At 47.2% G+C, this 18,734-nt stretch overlaps 1 long non-coding RNA gene across 1 annotated transcript in view; it reads right to left on the bottom strand.

Annotated features, from left to right (window-relative positions):
- Nucleotides 1-15,017, bottom strand: part of LOC147100732 (uncharacterized) — a 52,979-nt gene extending 37,962 nt beyond the window's left edge. Inside the window, exons 1-2 of the long non-coding RNA XR_015073543.1 lie at nt 14,741-15,017; nt 9,994-10,103 (exon numbers count right to left, since the gene is read on the bottom strand). This is a non-coding gene — a long non-coding RNA (uncharacterized LOC147100732). The remainder of the gene's footprint in view (nt 1-9,993; nt 10,104-14,740) is intronic.
- Nucleotides 15,018-18,734: the final 3,717 nt, after the last annotated feature.

Genomic DNA, 18,734 nt, shown 5'->3' with positions numbered 1-18,734 from the left:
ATAGAGTGGGGCGTGACAGGGTGACACATTGATTTCAATGGAGTGGGGGGGTGACAGCGTGAACCATTGATTTTAATGGAGTCAGGGTGTGACAGCGTGGCCCATTGATTTCAATGGAGTGGGGCTTGACAGCGTGACACATTGATTTCAATGGAGTGGGGGGCGGTGACAGCGTGACCCATTGATTTCAATGGAGTGGGGGTGTGACAGCCTGACACATTGATTTCAATGGAGTGGGGTGTGACAGCGTGGCCCATTGATTTCAATGGAGTGGGGTGTGACAGCGTGGCCCATTGATTTCAATGGAGTGGGGTGTGACAGCGTGGCCCATTGATTTCAATGGAGTGGGGCGTGGCAGCGTGACCCATTGATTTCAATGGAGTGGGGCGTGACAGCGTGACCCTCGATTTCAATGGAGTGCTGTCACAGTTAAGATAAAGCGAGAAAACTCAAAGACGTTTATATATTACTCGGCATTGCTCACAGGAAGTCAATATCAAGTACAGTCTTCAGATAGAGCGGGATTAGAGGCAGGAGATAACTGGTGTGCAGACGCAATTCAGTCCCCATTTTAAAGTCAAACATTCTATCCTTATTTTTATATATTTCCATTATAAATAAACAAAACAGGTGCCAAGGAACCCATAAATATATTAAAAAATCTTATTTCTGTGTGCACTCACTCACCCAATAATTAAAACTGCCTATGTAAATTTGTCATACTGTCGTTACATCCTCTTGCCAGTGGCGGCACTGTAGCGCCTCCATTTGGGGGGAAGGTGTAATTACAATGTGATGAGTTTACATAGGCAGTTTCCATTATAAATGTGGACATACGAATTTATAATGGGGAAGTGCACACAGAAACAAGATTTTTAATATATTATATGTAGATCAAGCTGTCGGACTTACGCTGGCACTTGTTCCGTTCATTCTGCGAGGGAACAGCATCTGTTTCTGTCCTGGTCTTCACAATGACAACTAGGCCGCAAGGAGGAGGGAAGCAGTTTTCACAGTGTAAACGGACGGGGAGCTGGTGCTCGGACATGGCTCTCCCACAATTCAAACAAGTGCCAACCAATGTTCGCCCTAAGGTGTGTATTCTCAAAGGTCCCGCGCAGGCTGCTCACCGGCTTCTCCACTGTAAATACCGCGCATGTGCAGAAATTTAAAGGGACCACGCGTTGAAAGAAACAGGTCGCGCAGAACAAAGCGCAGTTTACAGGGAACATTGGGTGCCAGCAAGGAAGCCTGGGGAGAACTACAAGCCTGTCCAGCGCGATCTCCAGCCATGGAATCTCAATCAAACCACAAAATGAAACCACAACAGAAAAAAATCAGCAAATGAAACAGTCAAAACATCAACACAAATTTAAATTATTTTCCTCTGATAGTCTTTTGCCAAAGATTCATTTTCCTAATGGGATCCGTGAGGAAAGTTAAGTCTGGGAAAATGAAAGACAGTTAATTACAGCGGTCTGAATGAAGAAAAGCAAACTCCACAAAAAGTACAGCCAAGGCGATTAAAGTAATCTAATTATAGAGATGTCGAGTGCAGCCGGTCACAATAACAGTTCCAGTTAAAATATTTGGTGGGCTGCCTCCCTGATTGTATCCCTGGTGTTAAGCAGAAGTATGAGGGTCGGGCTGAGTTTACACAGGGCGTCTGGGCCACTTCCTCCTGAGTCAGCGCAAGGGTCAAACTGGTTTCACGCTGTTGATTCGGGCACCGGGTGGGCGCCGCACAAGTGGAGACCCACAAAGTACAAGCGCCGCTCCGCTTGTTGTAGCTTACAATGTGCCACCTCTCTCCGATAGAAGAATAAGAACTTGCATTTCTATAGCACCTCTCATGGCCTCAGGACGTCCCAAAGCGCTTTACAACCAATAAAGTATTTTTGAAGTGTAGTCACTGTTGTAATGTAGGAAACGCGGCAGTCTATTTGCGCACAGCAAGATCCCACAAACAGCAATGAGATAATGACCAGATAATCTGGGTTTTTTTTAGTGATGTTGATTGAGGGATAAATATTGGCCAGGACACCAGGGAGAACTCCCCTACTCTTCTTCGAAATAGTGCCATGGGACCTTTTAGGTCTACCTGAAAGGGCAGACGGGGCCTCAGTTTAACGAAAGGCGGCACCTCCGACAGTGCAGCACTCCCTCAGCACTGCACTGGGAGTGTCAGCCTAGATTATGTGCTCAAGTCTCTGGGGTGGGACTTGAACCCACAACCTTCTAGGCTCAGAGGCGAGAGTGCAATCGCTGAGCCACAGCTGACATACTGGTCTTTGCTGGAAGTCCATTATGGTTGGGGCTCGTTTCCTTCACTGTCTCTGACTGCAGCTCGCAGCAGCCACGAGGGAAGAGCACCTGGATGCCACAGAAGATGCCAAGTGGTCCTCCTTTACATTGGCAAGGGCAACAACCACAGGAGTTGTGTGTGGGTGCTAGCCTGTGCCAAATTAGTACGGTAAGTCCATCATACATGCCCAATTATCCTGTATTCTTAGAGTTTTCTTCACATTCCCCTTTCCTCATTGTGTCTCCCCCCTAGAAAGTGGGTAACCAACCTGTCCACCCACTACCCCCCAAAAGACTTAATTGATGCTGTTCTAAAGCAAATATAAGGAATAGAAACACAAACTATAAGGTGGGGCTCATTACCTGCAATGGACTTCATATAACGGGGCTTGCCAAATGACACAGGGACTGGTATACTGACCGACTTACCCTCCAGCCTTGTTCCTCAGTCACCCAAGGTGTCAACCTTTGCTCAGTGGGTAGCACCCTCGTCTCTACTGTGGGTTCAAGACCCACTCCAGAAACTTGAGAAAAAAAAATCTAGGCTGACACTCCAGTGCAGCGCTGAGGGAGTGCTGCACTGTTGGAGCTGCCGTCTTTCGGATGAGACGTTAAACTGAGGCCCCGTCTGCCCGCTCAGGTAGACGTAAAAGATCTCACGGCAATAATCGCAGACAAGCAGGGAGTTCTCCAAGTGTTCCGACGAACTTTTATCCCTCAATCAGTACCACTAAAAACAGGTGATCTGGTCAGTTATCTCAGGGCTGTTTGTGGGAGCTTGCTGTGCACATATTGGCTGCCGTGTTTCCCTACATTACAACAGTGACCTCACTACAGAAGAATTTCTTTGGCTGACGTCCTAAAGTCCTGGACAGGCTCTGTGTAACTTTAACCAGTCCGTCCATCCTCAACTGCTGCTACAATGCGCGATTAAATTATTAGTTTGCATGTCAGTGCTAAGTTTCTTGTTGCTTCAGATGGACTGGTGCACTCTGGCCTTGCAACTAAACCTCTCGGTTCAGTAACGCAGGGGGAGAGGCTGCCAAAGGCAAAATGTTCTGAATTTTCTGCATTACAGACAGGAAAGTCATTTCCTATGTAAAAAAAAATCTTATTTGCTGTGATTTTATTGTTATTTCATCTGACGTTTGAAAGATACCATCAAGTAACATTGTGGGGGAAAAAAGGTCCGGATCGTCACAAATCCGAGCTAGCGACTGACTGTCAGCATAACCCAGGCACAGGGTTATTATGCACCCGTCACCTCCAGAACAGCAGCAATCTTTCGCATGTGTTTTTTTTTTCAATGCCCTTTCTGCTTCCTCTCCTTCCTAGAGGCATTGGGGGTGATTTTCAACTTTTGCCCGTCTGTTTCTCGCCTGAAAAACAGACTGCCAGCAGAGGGAAATCAGGGGCGAGAGGGGGGCGAATGTCGGGGGGAATGGGGGAGAACCTCAGCCGCCCCTTGGACACCCAAGTCCTGCCTGATGCAATTTTTTGGAGGGTCTATAACTGGGCACACAGCACGACCACCTGTTTCAGGCGGGAGGAGGTTTAAATATGCAAATCCTACCCCATTGTATGCGCGTCTGCCTATTTGTACCAGGCAGTGGGCGGCCTAACTGCTTCTGCTTAAAGGGACCGCTGGTGGCCGCTCCACAAAAGGACCCATTAAATTCTTTGTGGGGCCAGGAGGAGCAGGAGCGGGAAAAGAGAGAGGAGAGAGAGAAAAAAGAGAAAGGGCTGGATTTTCATTCAGGAGGCGGGTAGAAGGCGGGACTACAACTTTCAGGGTTGTAGTCCCGCCTCCATTGAGTTCTAGCCAACCCACGCAATCTTGACTTGATTGACCTTGTTGAGCCCGACCAGCAGGCTCAGCAGGCCAATTAAGGGCCACCCGGCAACAGGTGACATCACAGATTGATATTTCATCTGTCAAGGCCTTTTGATTGATGAAATATCAGCGCTTGACAGCTGTTTGAATCTGTCAAACACTGACAATCTGTACTCTAAGTTAATTCCTTCCTCTCAGGATGATTTAGAGATCTCTCCGGAACAGAAAGCTGAAGCTGCAATTTTTGACAGCTCGCGGCCATTCTGCTTTCTGTGCCAGTGAGACGAGGGACTCCCGAGACCTGAAGGAAGGAAGGCTGTAAAGGTAAGTAAAACTTCTTTAAACACTTTAAGCACACCAAACACACTTACCTCTTCACTCATGCACCCGTCACTCACCTGAACACCGGACATCTCGACCCCTCCAAGCCTTTCAGCCCAATGGCCTGCCTCACTAACTTGGCGTGGTTTGGAGGCGTCAGGAATCCCACACATCAAGAATGAAAATAGGGATTAGGCTAAAAACTGCCTGTTAACTACCTGTTAACAGGCAGTTAATTGGCACTAATCCCCTTCCCGCCTCGGGGAGGCGGGTCCCAGTGCGGGTCGGGTACCCGCCTCCTTTGAAACTGGCATGGAGGCAGGTTGGGGGCAGGATGGGTTCATGCCCCCCAATTTCAGGATTTTAACCCCCCCACATGCCTCCAATCCCGCCTCCATGGCCCAATGAAAATCCTGCCCAAAGAGTAGAGAGAAAGAGAAAACAGGAGAGAGAGTTTTTTTTCATTTATTCATGGGATGTGGGCGTCGCTGGCAAGGCCAGCATTTGTTGGCCATCCCCAATTGCCCTTGTGAAGGTGGTGCTGGGCCAACTTCTTGAACCGCTGCAGTCCATCATAGCAGTTTTTTTGATATGACAGAGTGGCTTGCTGGGCCATTTCAGAGGGCAGTTAAGAGTCAACCACATTGCTGTGGGTCAGGAGTCAAAGTTAGGCCAGACCGGGTAAGGACGGCAGATTTCTTTCCCTAAAGTCAACCAGATGGGTTTTTATGACAATCCAATAGTTTCATGGTCACCATTACTTATACTAGCTTTTTATTCCAGATTTACTTAATTAACTGAATTTAAATTTCCCAGCTGCCGTGGTGGGATTTGAACCCGTGTCTCTAGATTATTAGTCCAGGCCTCTGGATTACTAATGCAAAAGCAAAATACTGCAGATGCTGGAAATCTGAAATAAAAACAGAAAATGCTGGACATACTCAGCAGGTCAGGCAGCATCTGTCGAGAGGCAGAAGAGATTAAAAGACAAAAGGGACGATGGTGCAAGGCAAAAGGAGATGGTAATGGGACAAGTTAAGAAACAAAAGATGAGTCTAGATGAGGTGTAAATGGCAATGGCAGAATCATCAGCAGCTGCCATGTGAGAGAATTCTGAAAGGGGGGGGTAGAGGGGAAGACGTGTTTGGTGGTGGGATCACGCTGGAGGTGGCAGAAATGGCGGAGGATGATCCATTGAATGTGGAGGCTGGTGGGGTGAAAGGTGAGGAACAGCAACTCATCTTTTGATTAGGCACTTTACAGCCTTCTGGACTCAACATCGGGTTCAACAATTTCAGACCATGGCCTTGGCCCCTACTTTTTTTCTCTCTCACATTGGCAGCTGTCGATCATTCTGCCATTGCCATTTACACTTCATCTCGAGTCATCTTTTGTTTCTTAACTTGTCCCATTACCATCTCCTTTTGCCTTGCACCATCATCCCTTTTGTCATTTTAATCTCTCCTGCTTTCCATCCTATCACAGACCTTCCCTTTTGTTCTTTCCTCCCCTCGTCCCTTTCCCTGCCCCTACACTTGCTTAAAAATCCGTTACATCTCTAACTTTTTCCAGTTCTGACGAAGGGTCATCGACCTGAAACGTTAACTCTGTTTCTCTCTCCACAGATGCTGCCTGACCTGCTGAGTATTTCCAGCATTTTCTGTTTTTACCTCTGGATTACTAGTTCAGTAACATAACCACTATGCTACCTTACCCTTGAGAAAAGAGAGGAGAGAGAGAATAGTGAAAGAGTAGAGAGGAAAGAAAGAGAAAGACATGGAGGAATGAGAAAAGAGAGAGAGAGAAAAGAGAGGTAGAGAAAGGAGAGAAAAAAGGATGAGAAAGAAAAGAGTGAGAAAAAGAGAGGGGAGGAGAGAAAGAAGGAAAAAGAGAAAGAAGAGCATGAGCAAGAGAAAGAGAGGTGAGAGAAAAGGCAGAAAGAAAAAGATATGGAAAGACAGAAGGGGGTTGGTGGCTGGAGGCGAGAGAGAAGTCACCTATCCAACAGCGAGCTTTTTCTTGCATCCTGCCCAGACGTGTTTGAGGAGTGTTAAAGCCTCTCCACAATAGGAGTACAGAGATATTGAAGGGGAAAGAATAATTTGGCATGAAAGAGGAAACCAAGCTACTTTGGAGGCAATGTTAGCAACGGAGGAGTTAGCCTTCAGCCTAAGCACCTGTCGCTGGTAAACGGCTGTTACAAATCGCCCCTAGTGCAGTACAATTGTGGCCATTATGTTTGAATAAACTAAAGCACTGTGCTTGCAATATTTAAACTACTGTCAGTTTGGCTCTGTTGGTACCACTCTCCCCCGAGTCAGAAAGTGATGGGTTCAAGCCCCACACCAGAGACGTGAGCACATAATCTAAGCTGAGACTTCAGTGCAGTACTGAGGGAGTGCAGCAAAAGAAAATACTTGCATTTATATAGCGCCTTTCACGCCCACCGGACGTCCCAAAGTGCTTTACAGAAGTTCCTTTTGAAGTGTAGTCACTGTGGTAATGTAGGAAACGCGGCAGCCAATTTGCGCACAGCAAGCTCCCACAAACAGCAATGTGGTAATGACCAGATCATCTGTTTTAATGATGTTGGTGGAGGGGTAAATATTGGCCAGGACACCGGGGAGAACTCCCCTGCTCTTCTTCAAAATAGTGCCGTGGGATTTTTTACGTCCACCTGAGGGGGCGGACGGGGCCTCGGTTTAACGTCTCATCCGAAAGATGAGCTGCACTGTCAGAGTTCCGTCTTTTGGATGAGAGGTCCCATTCAAGTGGCTTTAAAAGATCCTGAGGCACTATTCAAAGAAAAGCAGGGGAGTACTCCCAGTACCCTGGTCAACATTTAATCACTCAACCAACAAAAACAGCTTAATGTGTCATTTATCTCATTGCTGTATGTGGGACTTTGCTGTGCGCAAATTGGCTGCCGCATTTACCTACAAAACAACAGTCATTGGACTTTAAAAAGTAATCTAATAGTTGTGAAGTGCTTTGGGACATTGTTCTTTATTTCTCTCAATGAATATGAAGAGCCTTACTACCTGTCACCTCATTAGCTCCATCAGTGAATTCTCAGGCCTGTGGAGTTAATATACCCGTGTTGATTTTCCAGCTTCTATGCCAAGCTTGTCAACAGACTATAAACATTGTGCCACAATGCCAGCCACTAACAGGCAGCCGCCAGACATCATAATCTAAGCAGTCGCCCCTGACTCCCGCAGTGTCTATCCGGTCTTCACTCCATGCTCCGCAAGATAAACAGATTTAACTATTTAACTCCCTCAGTTACGTTAACTCCGTTTCTCGCTCCACAGATGCTGCCTGACCTGCTGAGCATTTCCGGCATTTTCTGTTTTTATCAACTGCTTAGCATTTCATGGCAGGCTGCTGTCAGCCTGTCTGCTTCACCGTGGAACCAGCCAAGCCACCTGGCAACTGTTAAGGTGGAATGATAACTGTTTGTTTTAAAAAGGAGGAATGAGATGTAGAATCCAACTTGGTGGCATACGTCAGGTAGTAGGGTTGAGACATGACGGGCTGGATTTTCATTGAGGAATCAGGTAGGAGGCAGGACTACAACTTTCGGGGTTGTAGTCCTGCCTCCATCGAGTTCTAGCCAACCCACACGATTTTGACTTGATTGACCTTGTTGAGCCCGCGGCCAATTAAGGGCCACCCGGCAACAGGTGACGTCACAGATTAACATTTCATCTGTCAAGACCTTTTGACAGATGAAATATCAGCGTTTCACAGCTGTTGAAGCTGTCAAACACTGACAATCTGTACTCCAGGTTAATTCCTTCCTCTCAGGATGATTTAGAGATCTCCCCGGAACAGAAAGCTGAATGCTGCAATTTTTGACAGCTCGCAGCCATTCTGCTTTCTGTGCCGGTGAGATGAAGGACCCCCGAGACCTGAAGGAAGGAAGGCTGTAAAGGTAATTAAAACTTCTTTAAACACTTTACACACACCAAACACACTTACCTTTGCACTCATGCACCCATCACTCACCTGAACACCGGACATCTCGACCCCTCCAAGCCCTTCATCCCGACGGTCCGCCTCCTCTAACTTGGCGTGGTTTGGAGCCGTCAGGAATCCCACACTTCAACATTAAAAATAGGGATTAGGCTAAAAACTGCCTGTTAACTACCTGTTAACAGGCAGTTAATTGGCACTAATCCCCTTCCCGCCTCAGGGAGGCGGGTCCCAGTGCGGGGCGGGTACCCGCCTCCTTTGAAACTGGCATGGAGGTGGGTTGGGTGCAGGATGGGGTCGGGATCCCCGATTTCAGGATTTTAAACCCCCACACGCCTCCAATCCCGCCTCCACGGCCCAATGAAAATCCTGCCCGACATGTGGTAAGTGTAGCTTATGAGGGAGGGACAGGTGACTTTGGACTTGTGGCTCCCAATGTCAGCCATGACTCTCGCCTCGGAGTCAAAAGGCTGTGGGTTCATGTCTGTGTCCATGTTTTTGCATCTTCCAAATAAGGCATCGCTGGCAAGGGCCCTTTTACTGCCTATCCCTAGTTGCCTGGCCAATATCTATCCCTCAACTGACATCACTAAAAACAGATTATCTGGTCATTGGTACATTACTGTTTGTGGGAGCTTGCTATGCGCAAATTGACTGTCGCGTTTCTTACATTACAACAGTGACTACCAACGTTCCCTTGGGCCGTGCAGCCCCTTAAAGGGGCCGCGCACCCAAAAAACATTTAGAGGAACATTGGTGACTACACTTCAAAAAAGTACATCATTGGCTGTAAAGCGCTTTGTGATGTCCTGAGGTTGTGAAAGGTGCTACAAAAATGCTAATTCTTTCTTTTTCTTTCTTTCTTCCTTTCTTTCAGAACCACTGCAACCCTTAACTTCTTGGTTTGCTCAATCTTTCCCCTTACCCAATCTGGGCAACACCTTGTGCTTTAGGCTTGGTCTTTCATCTGGGGTTTGAACGGGTCGCTAGTGAATCTCCAGTGACATTCTCACGGGGAGTAGCAGGACAGAGTGCATTGTTCAGTACGAGTTACAGATAGAAAACAAGCGTGGCACCAAATCAGAGGTGGCAAGCGGAGTTTGGATTTTGATTAAAAAAAACCTTGGGGTATAAATTTGTTTTGGGTGGTAGTGCAAAAAGGGCAATAACGAATTGGCAACCAATGTGCACACAGCAAAGTCCCACAAACAGCACTGTGATAATGACCAGATCATCTGATTTCAGGTGTTGGTTGAGGGGTAAATACAGAGATTTCCTCTCTGTAACCATTTTAACCCACACAAAGGAGTTTTATGCAAAGGCATTAACCGATCCAATACCACAGGAATTAACCCCCCTGTGTGAACGTTTTTTGCAGACACAGTGATACCTAACTCCAGCCATGATAATCTTCAGGCTCACGGCTGCCGTGCAAGAGGCCGTCATTGTGACAGTGGAGCGATACCAGCGACACTATTAATGAAACCCAAGACATAGCATTGAACGACTTTTTGGCAGGAACAGCCGTTCCCAAATTAAGTTAAGAGGCAACTTACGGTACAGGCACCCAGCTTCATTATTGAGCTGCAACCACCCAGGACAACACTTGTAGACTATCTGAAAGTCCATGCGGTAGACCTGTCTGTACGCAGTGTAATACGCAGTCCTGTAAAGAAAACCAAAGTCATTTATAGACATTCACGGATACCCTACCTCCCTAACCCATAACCATGCTGCTATATAAAGGAAAGGTTTAGATTAGAAAGTCTTGCATTTATATAGCGCCTTATCACATCACTCAATCATCTCAAAATGCTTCACATTTTTTACTCAGCGAGTTATGCTGATCTGGAATGCATTGCCTGAAAGAGTGGGACTAATTGGATAGCTCTTTCAGAGATCTGGGACAGGCACGATGGGCCAAATGGCCTCCTTCTGTGCTGTATTGTGTGCAGTTTTGGTCGCCTTATCTGAGGAAGGATGTTCTTGCCATGGAAGGCGTGCAGCGAAGATTCACCAGGCTGATACCTGGGATGGCAGGAATGACGTATGAGGAGAGATTGTGTCGATTGGGCTTATACTCACTGGAGTTTAGAAGATTGAGAGGGGATCTCATCGAAACCTATAAAATTCTGTCAGGCCTGGACAGACTAGATGCAGGAAGGATGTTCCCGATGGTCGGGGAGTCCAGAACCAGGGGTCATAGTCTAAGGATAAGGGGTAAGACATTTAGGACTGAGATGAGGAGGAATTTCTTCACCCAGAGAGTGGTGAACCTGTGGAATTCTCTGCCACAGAGGGCGGTGGAGGCCAGTTCATTAAATATATTCAAGAAGGAGTTGGATATATTTCTTAAGGCTAAAGGGATCAAGGGATATGGGGAGAAGGCAGGGACCGGGTACTGAATTTGGATGATCAGCCATGATCTCATTGAATGGTGGAGCAGGCTCGAAGGGCCGAATGGCCTACTCCTGCTCCTATCTTCTATGTTTCTATGTATGATTCTACAATTCTATATAAACAATTACTTTGAAGTGCAGTGACTAACTGGTTCACTAATGTCCTTTAGGGAAGGAAACCTGCCGTCCTTACCTGGTCTGGTCTATATGTGACTCTTACCTATACTCTAAAGTGGTCTAGCAAGCCACTCAATTGTATCAAACCGCTACCCTGCAGCTTCAAGAATTATCACCTCCTCTGGGCAAGTAGGGATGGGCAAGTAGGTCGTTGTCCAGCATCTTCTGCATGAACTCTATGTAATGGCCCTTCATTTCTAGCCTTTTCTCCAGTGTTCTCCTGAGTGAGCAGAGGCGCTTCATAGCTTGTTCCCTGTTACTCGGAAGACGGCGTCTGGGAGAGTGAAATGGTAAGGGTGCCACCCAGCTGTGTCCATCGTCCTGGTAAACCTCCTCATCCATGATGGTTAGGAAAGCTTTGTCGTCCATGGATAGTGCTGGCTTGTCATCACGGTGGCATAGTGGTTAGCACTGTTGCCTCACAGCGCCAGGGACCCGGGTTCGAATCCGGCCTCGGGCGACTGTCTGTGTGGAGTTTGCACATTCTCCCCGTGTTTGCGTGGGTTTTCTCCGGGTGCTCCGGTTTCCTCCCACAGTCCAAAGATGTGCGGGTTAGGTTGATTGGCTATGATAAATTGACCCTTAGTGTTAGGGGGATTAAATACATGGGGTTACGGGGATAGGGTGGGATATGTGTTGGTGTAGGGGTTACGGGGATCAGGTGGGATATGTGTTGGTGCAGGCTCGATGGGCTGAATGGCCTCTATCTGCACTGTGGGGTTTCTGTGTGATTCTGTGAATATGTGCCGGCCTTGCCAGAGATGCCCACGTCCCCAGAATGACTAAATAAAAAAAAATGTAGGCAAACACAGCAGCACAATAACAGCTATTTTGTACACAGTAAGATCCCACAGCACCGATGATGTGACTACCTATTTTTGGTGGCATGTGCCGAAGGAGGAAAGTTGGCCAGGAGAACTCCCTGCTCTGCTTCGCCTAGTGCAAGCAGATCTGTAACATCTACCTGAACTACCGGAGCAGGCCGGCACTTTAACACCTCATCTCTGACAATGCGGCGCTGCCTCAGAGCTGAAGTTTGGACCTAGGTTGTGTGCTCAAATCCTGAAGTGGGGCTTGAACCCACGACCTTTGCCTCAGAGACAAGAGTGCTACCAACTGAGCCAAGATGACTCAGTGAGTAACTCTGGTAGGGAACTGGACCGTGTCCTCACCTAGTGTCATTTTCCAGAGCGGTCAGTAGATTGCAGTGGTAGCAAAAACCAAAGCCAATTTTCTCCTCCCTAACCGAGGCAAAATAAAAGGTCAATGAGTGTCTCTGCCCCCTGAATTCTCTGACCAGGCCTGTGTACTTTCAGCTTCCCACCCTTTAAGTAAAGGTTTCTTACTGCTTTGTCCTGACAATGTATTAGAGCAAGTAAACAGGGACTCTCTGTTTGTGTACAGACACTCACACACACATAGCAACAGGAGCAGATGTACACAGTATTGCTCAATGAAGTGCCGTAAGTGGACACTGAGCCGATTGTTAACCCTTACCCTGCTGAATAAACAAAAGCAGAACAGATAATGAAGAACTGAAAAAAATCTAAACGTTTACAAAACCCATGTTTACTCTAAAGAAAGGTCATGGGACTTTTAATTATTAAATATAGATTGTAGTTAAAGAATGATGCATTTAAGGGAAAGCTAGATAAACACATGAGGGAGAAAGGAATGGAAGGTTATGTTGCCAGGGTTACAACAACAACTTTTATTTATATAGCACCTTTAACATAGTAAAACATCCCAAGGCGCTTCACAGGAGCATTATAAAACAAAATTTGACACCGAGACACAGAAGGAGATACTAGGGTAGTTGACCAAAAACTTGGTCAAAGAGGTAGGTTTTAAGAAGGGTCTTAAAGGAGGAAAGAGAGGTAGCGAGGCGGACAGGTTTGGGGAGGGGATTCCAGAGCTTAGGGTCTTGGCAGCTGAGGGCACGGCCTCCAATGGTGGAGCAATTGAAATCAGGAATGTTCAAGAGGCCAGAATTAGAGCAGCGCAGATAACTCGGAGGGTTGTGGGGCTGGAAGAGGTTACAGAGATAGGGAGGGGCGAGGCCATGGAAGGATCTGAAAACAAGATTGAGAATTTTTAAATCGAGGCGTTGCTTAACTGGGAGCCAATGTAGGTCAGTGAGCACAGGGGTGATGGGTGAACGGGACTTAGGATGCAGGCTGCAGAATTTTGGATGACCTCAAGTTTACGGAGGGTAGAAGGTGGGAGGCCGGCCAGGAGTGTGTTGGAATAGTCAAGTCCAGAGGTAACAAAGGGCTGTTAGATGAAGAGGGGTGAGAAGAGGCTTGTGTGGAGCATAAACACCGGAATAGACCAGTTGGGCCAAATGGCCTGTTTCTGTGCTGTATATTCTATGTAGCCGCCGATGGTTTATCCCTGCTCTAAGCTGAGTTACCGGGGGAGCCATCAAGTGAGTTACGGGTAGGGTAAGTGATTCGGTGCAACGTGGCCTCGCACAATAAACCCCATGAATTTCTACGTTTGGATGCACATTGGTTTGCCGTCCATTAAAATTCCTGGAGGCAATGAAAAGACCTGCTCCTCTTTATAACCGTGAATCTGAGCAGGACCAACGGGCGCACAACTTCAGGGTACCAACGGAAGGAAAGAATGATTGCAGCATCAGCACGCCCAGCATCAGAGGGGAAGGGGGGAGACAGGAGGGGTGAAGAGCGCGGGGAGAGCGAGAGGGTGAAAAGAGCAAGAGAGGAAACGCAAGAGAGAGAGAAAGAGGGTGAAAAAGTGATGAGAGCGAGAAAGAAAACAGGAGAAAGAAAACATGAGAGAGGGAAAACATGCAAGAGACAGACAGAAAAAACACAAGAGGAAGAGCAAGAGCAACAAGAGCAACAGAGAGAGGGGAGAGCAAGAATAAGAAAGAAAATGCAAGAGAGAGAACAAGAGTGAGACAAAGAGAGAGAGAAAGGATTGAGGCTCACAATAAGGTTATTGTAGTGCTCATGAAAGGCTTAAAAACAGGGTTTATAATTTCATTTGTAGATTTATTCAAAAGGTATATTTCATCTTTTATCTTTTCTTTCCAATAATTTTTCAAATAATTCTGATAAGTTTATGATGCATCATTCCTGCTAAAAAAAATCCTTTCAAAATTGTTCTATTATGTGTTGGATATTAGGCTCCATGGGAAAATGCACTGAGCAGCATGGGCACCGAGCCATTCAGACCAGGAAGGTCCCAGGTTTGACCTCTGGCCTGTATGGAGTGAGCAGACTTCAGCGAGGAGAGCAGTTAGGGGTAATATGTTTGCCCTCAGCACCCCTCCACCAGGGAGGGGAAATCAGCCGTGGTTCCTGCTCCTGATCGTTATCCAGTGACCCCGGCCGGAAGTGTGTGTGGATGTCAACAGAATCGGCCTCAATTGTGATGCTCTACACCACTGAACAGCTTGTCAGCACCTCTCTGTTAAAGGTCCCACGCGAACAATGGCCGCTTAGGGGAGGTACCGGGGGGTGGGGTGGGTTTATGGGCTGGAGGCTGTGGATCTATACTCAAGCACAAGTCATCACCTTCAGGAAAAATGGAGAAAAGGAACTTCCCTAACAATCCCCTTTTAACAAGAATGTACAACCAAAATGACTCAGTCAACAGATGTGGATAGAAAACAGAATTGGATTTTGAATTTCTGTTCATTTCAGTGAACTATTCACGTCCGGCTGCTGATTTGAGTGACTTTGCTGTGGTCACATACCTCCTCTCATGTCCCACGCACCACTTCTGTCCTCCACACCCTTGTTTCCACACTTTAACCATCCGGGTGAAGGCCTGGGTGCACGGCTGCCTGTGGCTAATCATCATCACCTCCCTCTCCGCACAAACATTGGGCCTAAACAAGGGGATTAAACGATACTGGATTACAGGCAGTTCCTTGTACGCACAGGTGGACGAACATACGACAATGAACGGGCAGGAAAAGACCAGCTGGTCCATCAAGCCTGCCCCACACCTCATGATGGCTGGAGCATCGCGACTAGACATTTCCTACCCTTCGCAGCCAGAGGCTAAAACACCAGAGAAAAACCCAGGGTCAATAAGGGGGAAAGAAACACTGGAAAATTCCTCTCCGAACCTCTCAGGCGATCAAAACCAATCCAGGAGATCACATTGACCAAGTGGCATCTAGAAAGACACTTACCTTCTATATGATGCGATCCCTGCCCCAGTCAAGAGCTGGTCCAGCTCCCTCTTGAAGGCGAACAGAGAGTCCGCACCCACCATATTAACCAGCATTGCAGAGGCTCACTACTCTGGGGCTATTCCAGCTTCCTCCCAGTGGGCCACACACCAGCCCATAATCCTTCTCCAAGTGTCTTGCTACAGGCTGCTGGGTCCAAATGTTCCTCTCTCAGACAACGAAGCAGGTTTCACCCCGTGGGCAGTAGGAACAGGCCATTCCTATCTCTGTACGCAAACAAACCACATCTCTCCGGGGTTTTCCCACTTGGAGATCAATGCCAATCTCAATTTTCCCACTTTATTGACATGCTACTAGAGTTATCCTTTCCTCTTGCAGCCGATAATTCAGATAACTCCTCAGACTCATGCATGAACCATCTTCCATCACGGTCAATGGGAAAGGTTCCTTCCTAGGTCCAAATAGGCCATCCGTCACACTCTTCCTCCACTCGCAATCCTTTATCATGTCAAAATCAACACATTTCGCACTGTCTCCCCCCTCTAACTCTTGTGCACAGTTTTGAGAGACTCTCACCTCATTCAGTCTTTCCTTCTTCCCAAAGTCTTAAAAACACAAGCTTGGTGTCACCTAACCGCTACTACTCAACTTAACCTCACCATCTCTTTTCAAGCTTGATGGCATCCTGAGCTATAGGCCTCATCGTCTCAGCAACCAAAATAAAATCTGGGCTAAAACTTGGGTTTTGCAAATGAGAGGCATCAATGTTGCCACCCTTGAGCAGGCTGTCCAATGTTACGGCAAGTCAAAGTGTGGTTGGTAATTTTTCTCTTTTTTTTTGCACTAACATATTCATGGATTTGAACGGCTCCCGCAGTTTCAAACTACCGGGACCTCAAAATGAAGTTCATAAATAACCCCCTGCCCCTTATCAGATGAATGCTGAGGTCACACCGTGGGTGGAATAACGTGCCTTTATGAAACTTTTATAAAAAGTTCTGTCAATAAGTCTGGCCCCTTGGCCATCCATCGTCGTGCTGGTCACTGCCTTGGTCAAAGGTGGTGGCCCTTCAACTTATATTTTGCGTCAGCCAAGGATACAACCAGATTGATCACGGGACGTAGGAGATATTCAGGAACAATCCTGGAAATTCCGAGGATGGGTTACTGGCCTTACCAGTGCAGGAACTAGTCAAACCCAACTGCAGTTAAAATGGCCTCATTTCTTCTGGGCTATGGGAAGGGAGAGGGATTCAGCCTGAGCCCTCCTCGCCTTGAGGTAGATCCTAACTTTGTGCAATAGTGTAAAGTGGGTGCTAGCAAGTCAGCAGCCCGTTTTACATCGCTCCTGATTTTTATTCCCGTTGACTTCGATGGGCTGTGACGTGAAATGGGCTGCCGGCTCGCTATCACCCGCTTTACACTGACGCACAATGTCAAGATCTACCCACCTTGTCGCTATCCAGCAATCCCCGCTGGAAGGCTCACGTGTGAATTTTGGCCGACTAACAGGCAGTGATGCCTCTCCACAGTCAAATAGCCCGGTGACGCTCACACATAAAAAGTGGGCGCTTGGCTGAGGAACTGAAAGGGTGAGCACTGGACGTGGGATCAGTGCGAGTCAATCCCTTCAAATAAGAGAAAAATTAGAGGGAAAAATGTAAAAGGAACAAAGTGAACTGGGATCACTGTATCAAGCTCAGCTCACTTCCAGAGCCGTGTGATCACATGCCAGGCAGATCTACACTAGATTCATCTCAGACGCCAGTCTGTATAATTAGAGTTCAAGTAGGAATTCCTGAAATGCAGATCCTTACCTGCAGGCTATGGGCTTTCCTAACATTTTTAAGAAAGTAGACGGAGCATCTGGAATTTGTCTACCTCTGCGCCGAGAAGGTTCGAGCCAAGTTTACTTTGGTCAGGATTATACCTGGCTCAGGAGCAAACCAGGATCAGGATCACATCCTCTGTGTTCCATTCAGAAGTCTGTGTGGTATTGATTATTAAAACTAAAACCATAAATATAAGATAGTCACTAATAAATCCAATAGGGAATTCAGGAGAAACGTCTTTACCCAGAGAGTGGTGGGAATGTGGAACTCGCTACCACAGGGAGTGGTTGAGGTGACTAGCCTAGATGGAGTCAAGGGGCAGCTAGATAAATACATGAGAGAGAATGGAATAGAAGGATATGCTGATAGGGTGAGATGAAGAGGGGTGGAGGGTGAGATGAAGAAGGGTGGGAGGAGGCTCGTGTGGAGCACAAACACCGGCATAGACCAGCTGGGCCAAACGGCCTGTTTCTGTGCTGCACACTCTGTGTAAAAGGTGTTAACCACCAACATTCCCTCTACTCCCTCCCAAAAAACACAGGTATCCCAGACATCCCGATAAGGGCCTAGAGCAAGAGTCCTGACTAGGAAACCCAATGTCACATCCCAGTCTCAACACTTTCATCCTCAGGCTGGTCCACCTACCCTGGATGACTGAGGAAAGCTTACTTGGTGGCTCCTCTCCTTCGAGCTTCAAGTGTGGTTGTTTGAGTAAGATGGGGGGGGGGGGTGCTGACTGGGTGTGGCGAGGTATCAGATAGGCCTTGACCGTCCTTGCTAACTGTGGAATGGAGAGGGAGGAGGATATCTCTGAACTGGACCCTCCCTCACTGAACAAGATATCATAGATGGGGGGAGTGGGGCAGAACCAGGAGAAATGTAGCGGAATAACGTATTATACTAACATGCACCTAGTCAACAGATCTGCAGCAGGAACCCCCACAGAGGGCTGATTAACTCTGAGTACTGGCCATCTTTAACAGCCTCCACACTTCGTTTTTCTTAAGTTATTTCTTATATTTTTCACTCATCTCCCACCTCCACCTCCAAGGTACCCTAGGCTAACAGACCAGCCTCCTCCAAGACCTCTACCATTAGCCCTCTATAATAATCTACTCCAAGCAAGTGAGAGTTCTTGGGAGCAAGTTTCTCTCTTACCCACCCGCCACCCCATCGCCACGTCTTCACTGTGTGCTAGGGAAGCACTTGGCCTCCCAGCACAGTTGGTTCGGCAACTCATTGTGTGAGACATTACATTGGATTACAAAGGATATACGGCACAGAAACAGGCCATTCGGCCCAACCAGTCCATGCCGGCGTTTATGCTCCACTCGAGCCTTCTCCCGTCTTTCCTCATCTAACTCTAGCAACATAACCCTCTATTCCCTTCACCCTCTTAAGCTTATCTAACCGCCCCTTAAATACATCTATACTATTCGCCTCAACCACTCCCTGTGGTAGCAAGTTCCACATTCTCACCACTCTTTGGATAAAGAAGTTTCTTCTGAATTCCCTATTGGATTTCTTGGTGACTATCTTATATTGATGGCCTCTAGTTTTGCTCTTCCCCACAAGTGGAAACTGTCTCTGTATCCACTCTATCAAAACCTTTCATGATATTAAAGACCTCTATTAGGTCACCCCTCAGTCTTCTTTTTTCAAGAGAAAAGAGACCCAGCCTGTCCATACTTTCCTGATGTGTATACCCTCGCATTTCT

This window comes from Somniosus microcephalus, chromosome 25 (genome assembly GCF_052327205.1).
Source record: "Somniosus microcephalus isolate GS21.2 chromosome 25, FLI_Smic_1.0, whole genome shotgun sequence".
Classification (NCBI taxonomy): Eukaryota; Metazoa; Chordata; class Chondrichthyes; order Squaliformes; family Somniosidae; genus Somniosus; species Somniosus microcephalus.
This window is presented reverse-complemented; position numbering and strand designations above follow the sequence as displayed.